The sequence below is a fragment of the Lutra lutra genome, chromosome 1 (assembly GCF_902655055.1).
Source record: "Lutra lutra chromosome 1, mLutLut1.2, whole genome shotgun sequence".
Taxonomy (NCBI): domain Eukaryota; kingdom Metazoa; phylum Chordata; class Mammalia; order Carnivora; family Mustelidae; genus Lutra; species Lutra lutra.
This window is the reverse complement of record NC_062278.1, coordinates 37321752-37329979: the sequence shown is the minus strand read 5'-3', so window position 1 is coordinate 37329979 and position 8228 is coordinate 37321752. Positions and strand designations below refer to the sequence as shown.

At 31.7% G+C, this 8228-nt stretch overlaps 1 pseudogene; it reads left to right on the top strand.

The window, feature by feature from the left end:
• The first annotated feature begins 553 nt into the window (after positions 1-553).
• Positions 554-1241, top strand: LOC125094188 (mothers against decapentaplegic homolog 2-like; annotated as a pseudogene).
• The last annotated feature ends 6987 nt before the right edge of the window (positions 1242-8228 follow it).

The following is an 8228-nucleotide window of genomic DNA, read 5'->3' as shown; positions in this document are numbered from 1 at the left end:
GAGAAGAGTGGACCAAGGCAGGAAAGTAGTATGAGAAAGCAGTTAAAAGTCTGGAGTATAAACTAAAGAAAACAGGTCAATTAGATGAGCTTGACAAAACCATCACCACTCAAAATTGTAATGCTAAATATGTTACCATACCAAGCACCTGCTCTGAAATTTGGAGACTGAATACATCAAATATGATAGATCAGTGGGATAAGAGAGCCCTGCACAGCTTCTTTGAGCAAACCAGGTTTCTTGATGGTTGCCTTCAAGTATCTCATCGAAAAGGATGGCCACATTTTATGAGCTGCTGATCGTGATTCTGGCCTGATCTTCACAGTCATCATGAACTCAAAGCAATTGTAAACTGTGAATGTGCTTTTAATCTCTAAAAGAATGAAGTATGTTTACTACTACCAGAGATTTAAGACACAAGTTTTGCCTCCAGTACTGAAATCCTAACCGAACTGCCACCTCTAGATTATACCTATTCCATTCCAGAAAACAGTAATTTCCCAGTGGGAACCAAGCCACAGAGTAATTACATCTTGGAAACTTCATTTCCTGGATGTATAGGAAAGATGGAAAAATAGGTAATCAGCTGATGAACTAATGTATGGATATAGGATCTCCCGTAGAACTACCTCCTATTACTTTTTCTCTGTTAATCATTGTTTGAATTTGCAGCCAGTTACTTGGAAGCTGTATTTTGCTGTTCAGTAGCATATCATGAATTAAACCAGAGAGTTGGGAAGGCTTTCCATGCATTACTATTCTCACTCATTGTAGATGAGTGATCTAACAAACTCAGAAAGGGTCTGCACAGGATTATTCTCCAATATTAACCAAAATGCTACTGTAGAAATGAAAAGAATACATATAGGGAGAGGAGTGTTCTTATATTAGATAAATGGGGAATTTTTCACTGAGTACCTAAAGTGATAGTGTAGCCTTTGTGCAGAGCCCCAAGTGTAATCAGAGTTCAAGCTGACACACTGCAGTAGAGTGTAAAATTCCACCAGGCTGCGCTCTGAAGATCTTCACCAACTAGGAATTTACTGCTCTTCTTGCTCAGTGTGCTAATCAGAGTTTTGAAGTTGTGTATCAACTAACTAGGATGTGCACCATAAGAATGAGTTTTGTGAAAGAGTAGGAAGCAGAATACAGAAGGGCAGATGGTAATGAGCACTTGCTGGATTGAACCTAATCTGAATGGCCGTCTACAGTGGCTGGGCAAAGTATTAGCTCACTTGTGATCCCTTTGGTGTCTTACTCAAGCACATCATAAAGTTTCATCAGTCAAACCCCATCTAAAGGCTTGATGTAATAACTCTTTTAAAAGTCATAGTATTTGTCGTAGCCCCATGAAGTATCTCATTGTGTGTTATGTCCAAAAACTTATGAGAGAAAAAGCACTTAAAGTCTCATCAGTTGACTTGTAGAATAGGTTTTCTGTGTTTGACTATTACATGAGAAAATTAGTTTCAAAAATACCCTCCCATACAGGAAGAAGAGAAGATTTTAAAGACATGCTGATGTCATCTTGGGCATAAAACTGAGTGTCCCAAAGGTTTAATAATAACAGTAGTAGTTATATGTACATGTAATAAATAATGATTCAGTGTCACAGTATTTGTGCTGTTTATATACATTTTTTTAAAGATCTTATTCATTTTATATATATTTTTAATTTGGATAATTATGTATGTGCTGCTTCTGGATTTAATCATGGCTTCATAAAGTTAGTTATTTAATCTGTTATTCCCATGTGTCCATTATTTTTATATTTTTAAAATATAGAATATATATTAAGAATCTCATGTTATCATGTAGATACAGATTTTCCTTGTAGAAAAACTAATTTTCTGCCTTTTACCAAAAATAATTTTTGGGCGGGGAAATAAATAAAATAATAAAATAAAATAAAATACCTTGCAACAAAAGAAAATTCTTTCAGTCTTCAAGAAAAACAAAAATACTTTAATCTATTTACTGTATTAAGTAGTCACATTTGTAAAAAAATCAAATAAATTAATATATTAACAAATAAGTAAAAACTAGAATTCTGAATTAAAAAATAAAACATTTCGTCTGACTGTCTTACTGATTACTTGCTGCTAATATGAATTTTCCCACTATTTAACTTCACCTATCTTTGCCTGTAGAGTTTATACAAATGAATACATTTGTGACCTTTCCATCTAAAAAGTAAAAATAAAAATCTCTGAGGTGACAAAGATGCTATTTCCACTTAAATCAAATTTCTTCTCAGAGTTTTAGGATTATGCACTTTTCTGATATTTATGGTGAAACACATTTAGAAGCATCAGCTGTGGCCTACATTTTACTTTGGCCTGTAGTTTGTATTTTCTGTTATCTTAAGAAAGTGTTGAGTGATATGTATATCTGATAGTTGACCTTTAATAACTGCACAGAATGAATGTTGTGAAAGTAGGGGAACTAATAGATTGTGATTAAATCTTTCATTCTGTTATTGGGTAGTTATTAGATTAGTTATCATGAGAAATGTTTAACACTTTGCACAAGCCCGAGGCAGGTCATAGATATCTTTTATTGAAGTCCTATAGCATATATCTAAATTAATTTTATTCAAAATCTATTCATTCACCACCTTTTGTATGACCAGTTTTTACCAAGAGCAGAAAATATATTCAAAAAAGAGTGATTCTCTCCTTCCTGCCCCCAAACCACTGTGTGGTTTAACAGATAAATCTCAACACAATATCTTTAAAAGTAGGTTTTGGCTTAATAATCAGAAATTATAGTTTTAGTGTTTAGCCAAAGAATTGGGATACATTAGGCTAGGTAATAATTGCCCCTTTGAGACTTTATATGAGATACATCTGAAAAATAAATGTATTTTTAATATAGGTTCAATGCACAAAATAGACAATACAAAATGTGTTACTTATCATGAATCTGTTAATAAAAATTGAGGAAGTTGATTAATGACATTATAAACATGACCTCAATGAAGCTAGTATTAAATAAAATATCCAATTAGTTGGATTTCATTAGCTTGCTAAAAGAAATTCTCCTGTGTGCTGTAGGAAAATGTTGCAAAAAATTGGAAACCTTTGAATGATATATTATGTTCTGTCAATGGCTTAAAATTTTAGTGGTGGTAAGAGTATAATCTGATTTGAGTGTTTGGTCAGATCACTCTATTGATCTTACACATGATACCTTTCCACTTGGCAGATGAAATTGAAAATGAGCGTCCAAAATGATGCATTTTATTTTCAGTGCAAGTAGTCATTAAGGCTAGATATCAGAATGCTAGCAGCTACTATATCCTAATAGCTGTACTGTAAATATTGAAAGGAAACTCCTCATTACCACATTATGTACAGTATCCAGAGCAGGCAAAATATATGATTTATGCACGTTTATAACATAATCCAGTAAGTGTATTTCTCCACTGATACGTGGAGTTTACCATGGTTAGTTTGGCATAGTAAGCTTATTTAAAGGTATATTTACATTTTAATTTCAACTCATAAAGCCAGGAAACATATTTATATAAAGTATTACAAATTGTGCCTACACAATTTAGCTACTCTGCACTGTGTTTTTTCTACTTTGTAATTCTTGTACCTTATGTTGACTACAAAACAAGGGTTTATACTTGTCCTTTACAACTTCCCTGAATGTTTTGTTAATAGGAATGTTATTAATAATTAAGGAAAATGAAATTGCAGCATGCTAACTTGTTATTATATTTTAGGTTGTATCTTTCTTAGAAGTCTCTTGCATATATGACAGGAAGGGAACAAGTTATAATAATCATTTTGAATATGTATTTCCTTACCAAAGATATTTTCCATTTTTAAGCACAGGAAAATATGCAGAAGACTTTTGAAATCATATAATAATTTGGAAGGGATTTTAAGTTTGCAGTTTAAAGAAGTAGCATATTTGGTTAAGATGGAATGTGCAACTGGATGTAATTTTTTATGTGTCTGTCATTTAGTTTTATCACTATTTCCTTTAATTAAAATCTTAAAACATATTTACCTTCTGTATCTTATGTGTTTCTATGATCACAAGGAACCCAACCCAGATGAACCGTAGCTGTGAACTAGTGTTAAAAAATTAAACTCACCCAAAGAGAAGTTGGTCTTTGCCCTCATTTTCGGGAAGGTAATCTCTAAATGCTTGGGATATCCTGCCTGATAGCATGTCTTTATTGGCCTGGGGCTTTGAGACATGTTTGATAATATATGTTGACAGTCACTTATTGTGGGAGCTTTGGACCTCTGGAGAAGCAGGAGACTTAGGTCAGGCACATGCGCAGTCAGGCATGTCTATGTGACGAAAACCCGATTGAACTCTGGATACCAAGACTTGGATGACTTTCCTAGTTATTATACTCCATGTATATTGTTAAACCTCAATCCTGAGAGCTGTTGGTGGTGGTCATGGCTCCTCTGGAAGAGTTCTACTACAAGTTTTAAACTTGGAAATTTCATAGACTGTATGTCATAAATCTCTTCCTGTAGCTGATTATAATCTGTATCTTTTCACTCTATTAAATAGTAACTGTGAATATAACAGCTTTTAGTGAGTTCTTTGAGTCTGAGTAAATTATCAAAATGGAAGGTGGTTTTGGGGATCCCCAGACTTGTAGTTTGTGTGAGCAGTGAAGATGGCTTGGAGACTCTGAAATTTTGCAAAACTAAGTATTTATCTCTTTAAAATTTGGTTTTGGAGTAGAGCAGGAGTTAGGAACAGGTTTCTAGGATGGTGGAGATCTGGGCTTATAGAGAAGCTGACAAAATCTTGTGAAGATTACATAATTTACTGTTTTAAAGCACTTAGAACAATTCTTAAGGCAGATTAAGCAGTACATAAATGTTAGCTCTTAATGTCTTAATTCTGTGACATAAATAAAATCTTTTAAGTATGACTTTAATATAGCAAGTGCTAGTTAAAGAAATGTATATACAGTCAGTCATTATTAAGATCTTAAGTAAATTTTGGTTGACTTTTGGCCAACTGCTGTAGAGCCTCTACTCGTTAGTCTCCTCCATTCACTGTAAATGAAGGGATTGAATTTTCATTTCAAGGTAGTTTGTTCTAGAATCTCCTTTCCTGTTAATCTGATGAAGTTTCTGTTCTAGAACCTGTCATCCACAGATCTGAGTAAATCTGTTTTTCTGGATCTTTTCCTGAGGTAATGAGCCAAAGATTAGTTTCTTCAACTAGGAAAGTTATTTTCTGTCCAGCTTTTGAATATTTTCAGAAACTTATTTTTTATTCATATAAAATGCTATATTGATTTAATCTGTAATCTGTATGTAATGGGTGCACTGAACCTACTTTCCCATTTATTAATATCTTTAAAATGCTTGATAATCTTTACATGATGATTAAATTCAGTACTTAGAAATCTAATGATGCCTCCTGAATTCTTATTTATAGGAATGTCTTATGTATGGTTTATTTTGATTTTTGAAAAAATTATTTACATAATTTTGTCTTTTAATGAAATTGTTTATTAGCTTTTTTATTTAGGAAAACATATTTTTATTGGTTTTATAAATCTTGATACATATTTACCATATCACCAAAATTTTAATTTTTAATTTTAAAGTGAATTAATCCAGATACTAGACAAGTGACAAGTAATAGAACATTACCTGACTTCTTCCCAAGTTTTTTTAAAATTTATTTTTTCTTCCTTACACAACAGTTAACCCATAATGGATTTCACCAGACTAATTTTCAATTATTACTATTTCATTTAATACTGGTGATCATTTTCTTTTCATATTTGAAAAAAATAATATTTCTCATGTCTTTTGTATTGTAAAGTAGATAATGGATGAAATGTTTTCTTAGGGAGAAAGTATTCATTAGATGTGTTATTAATTAATTATCTCCAAATGATTTTCAAAAAATATTCTATGGTTTATTTCTAACAATAAATCTGAGTACTTTGAGCTCACTTATATAAAGATTATAGTATATTTTCCAATTATCTTTATTTTAGATCAATCAGGAGTTGTCAAACTTTTCCTTTAAGGATTATCAAATAATAATATTTTAGGCATCTGGTTATTTATTTTTTTTTAAGATTTATTTATTTGTTAGAGAGAGCATGTGTGCAGGGGGAGAGGCAGAGAGAGAGGGAGAGAATCTCAAGCATACTCTCTGTTGAGCAGTAAAGCCCAACATGGGGCTTGATCCTAGGACCTTGAGATCGTCATCTAAGCTGAAAAGAAGAGTTGGACCTTAAACAACTGAGCCACCCAGACACCCCATAAGCATCTGGTTTTTATGGTCTCTGTTGCAATGCTTAACTCTGACATTGTAGTACAAAAGCAGCCATGGAAAATATGAAAATAAAAGGATGTGAAAATATGAAAATAAAAGGATTATTTATAAATAAATAAAACTTTATTTAGAAAAAACAAATGGCCAGACCATGGGCCATAGTTTACCAGCTTCTGTTAAAGATTAATAATATACACATGTACAAATCAGTAGACAGATTGAAGTCATTTGAGTATGAGAACACACTATAATAAACTTCACCACTTTTAATGCTAAAATGTTATCCCATCAAAAACAACTTTGATTCTTTATTATCAGTTATATAAGCCTAGACTGATAAAGTGTTTTGGTATTTATTTATTTATTTATTTATTTATTTTTATGTGCAAATTCAAGAGAGAGTGAAAAAAATCAGTGAACAGTGTTTTAGGGACATGTGGAACAATATTAAAAACTCTAACATATCTGTAATCAGTGTCTCAGAGATATGTAATATTTGAAGAAATAATAGGTGAAATTTTTACAAAAGTATTGATAGATACCAATTTAACAAATTTGAGAAGCTGACCAAAACACAAGTAGAATAAAACAAAGAAAATGACCTAAGTATATTGTTAAACCACTAAATTCAAAGATAAAGAATGAATCTTAAAAGATGAATCTTAAAAGTAGCCAAACAAAACAAACAAAACAAAAAACAGCATGTTTTGCACAAAGGGTTATGATTTGAGCAATCATTGACTTCTTATCAGAAACAACAGAGGCCTGAAGACAGCAGAACAGTGTATTTTTAAGTGCCACTGAAATTGATTTCTGCAGCCACTGAGACTATCTTTTAAAAATGAAATTGATGTAAAGATGTTTTCATGTAGATGAAAGAGAGTTTCTTTGTCAAAAAACCTGAACTTTAAGAAATGATAAAAGAAGTTTTTTAAAATGAAAAATTTTAAAAAATATAAAATTAAAAAAAAAGAATAAAATGGAAGATAATGATATGCATTATGGAATGGAATGGAAATGGAAACTTGAATCTGGAGGAAATAACAACAGATAAAATGATTAATAAAAGGATGTACTTTCCTTTTAATATTTTTAACAATATACAGTTGTTTTGAGGCAAAACTGTATTATTGTCTTGTGGGATTTAAAACATATAGTCATAACATACATATATATAACAACTATAGTGTAAAGGACTTGGGGTAGCTAGATTGTTATATATAGTCACAAGATTTCCACATTTTCTGTTAGGCATAAATACATTTTTTTCTGGGAGACTATGAAAATATATGGAGATATATTTTAATCCATAGAACAGGCACCAAAAATTGTGCAAATAGTTTTATCTAAAATGGTATTAAGTAAGCTAAAATGAAAGTCTAAAAGTATTTCACTAGTTCAAAAGAAGACAAGAAAAGAGGGACAGAAATAAAAAAGAAAATAATAAGCAATAATTTAAAATGAAATTCTGAAATTAAATCTAACCTCAGTAATAATTGCACTAAGTAGTAATGAATGAAATATACCAGTTAAATGTAATGATGACAGAATGGAGAAAAATAATTCTACAAATGATACATTTTATTTTTTTTTAATTTTAAAAAATACTTTATTTATTTATTAGAGAGATGGAGAGAGAGGACAAGTAGGCAGAGCAGCAGGCAGAGGGAGAAGGAGAAGCAGTTTCCCTGCTGAGCAGGGAGCCCAATGTGGGACTCCATCCCAGGACCCTGGGATCATGACCTGAGTTGAAGGCAGCTGCTTAACTGACTGAACCACTCAGATGCCCAATGATACATTTTAAATAAAGTCATATAGATATGTTGGAAATGATTGGATAGAAAAATACATACCAACCCAAAGCATAAGAAGCTTAAGTAGACTGTGTGTGCTAGAATAATATGGGACAAAAGTAGATTTCACCACATATGTAAATTGCAAGA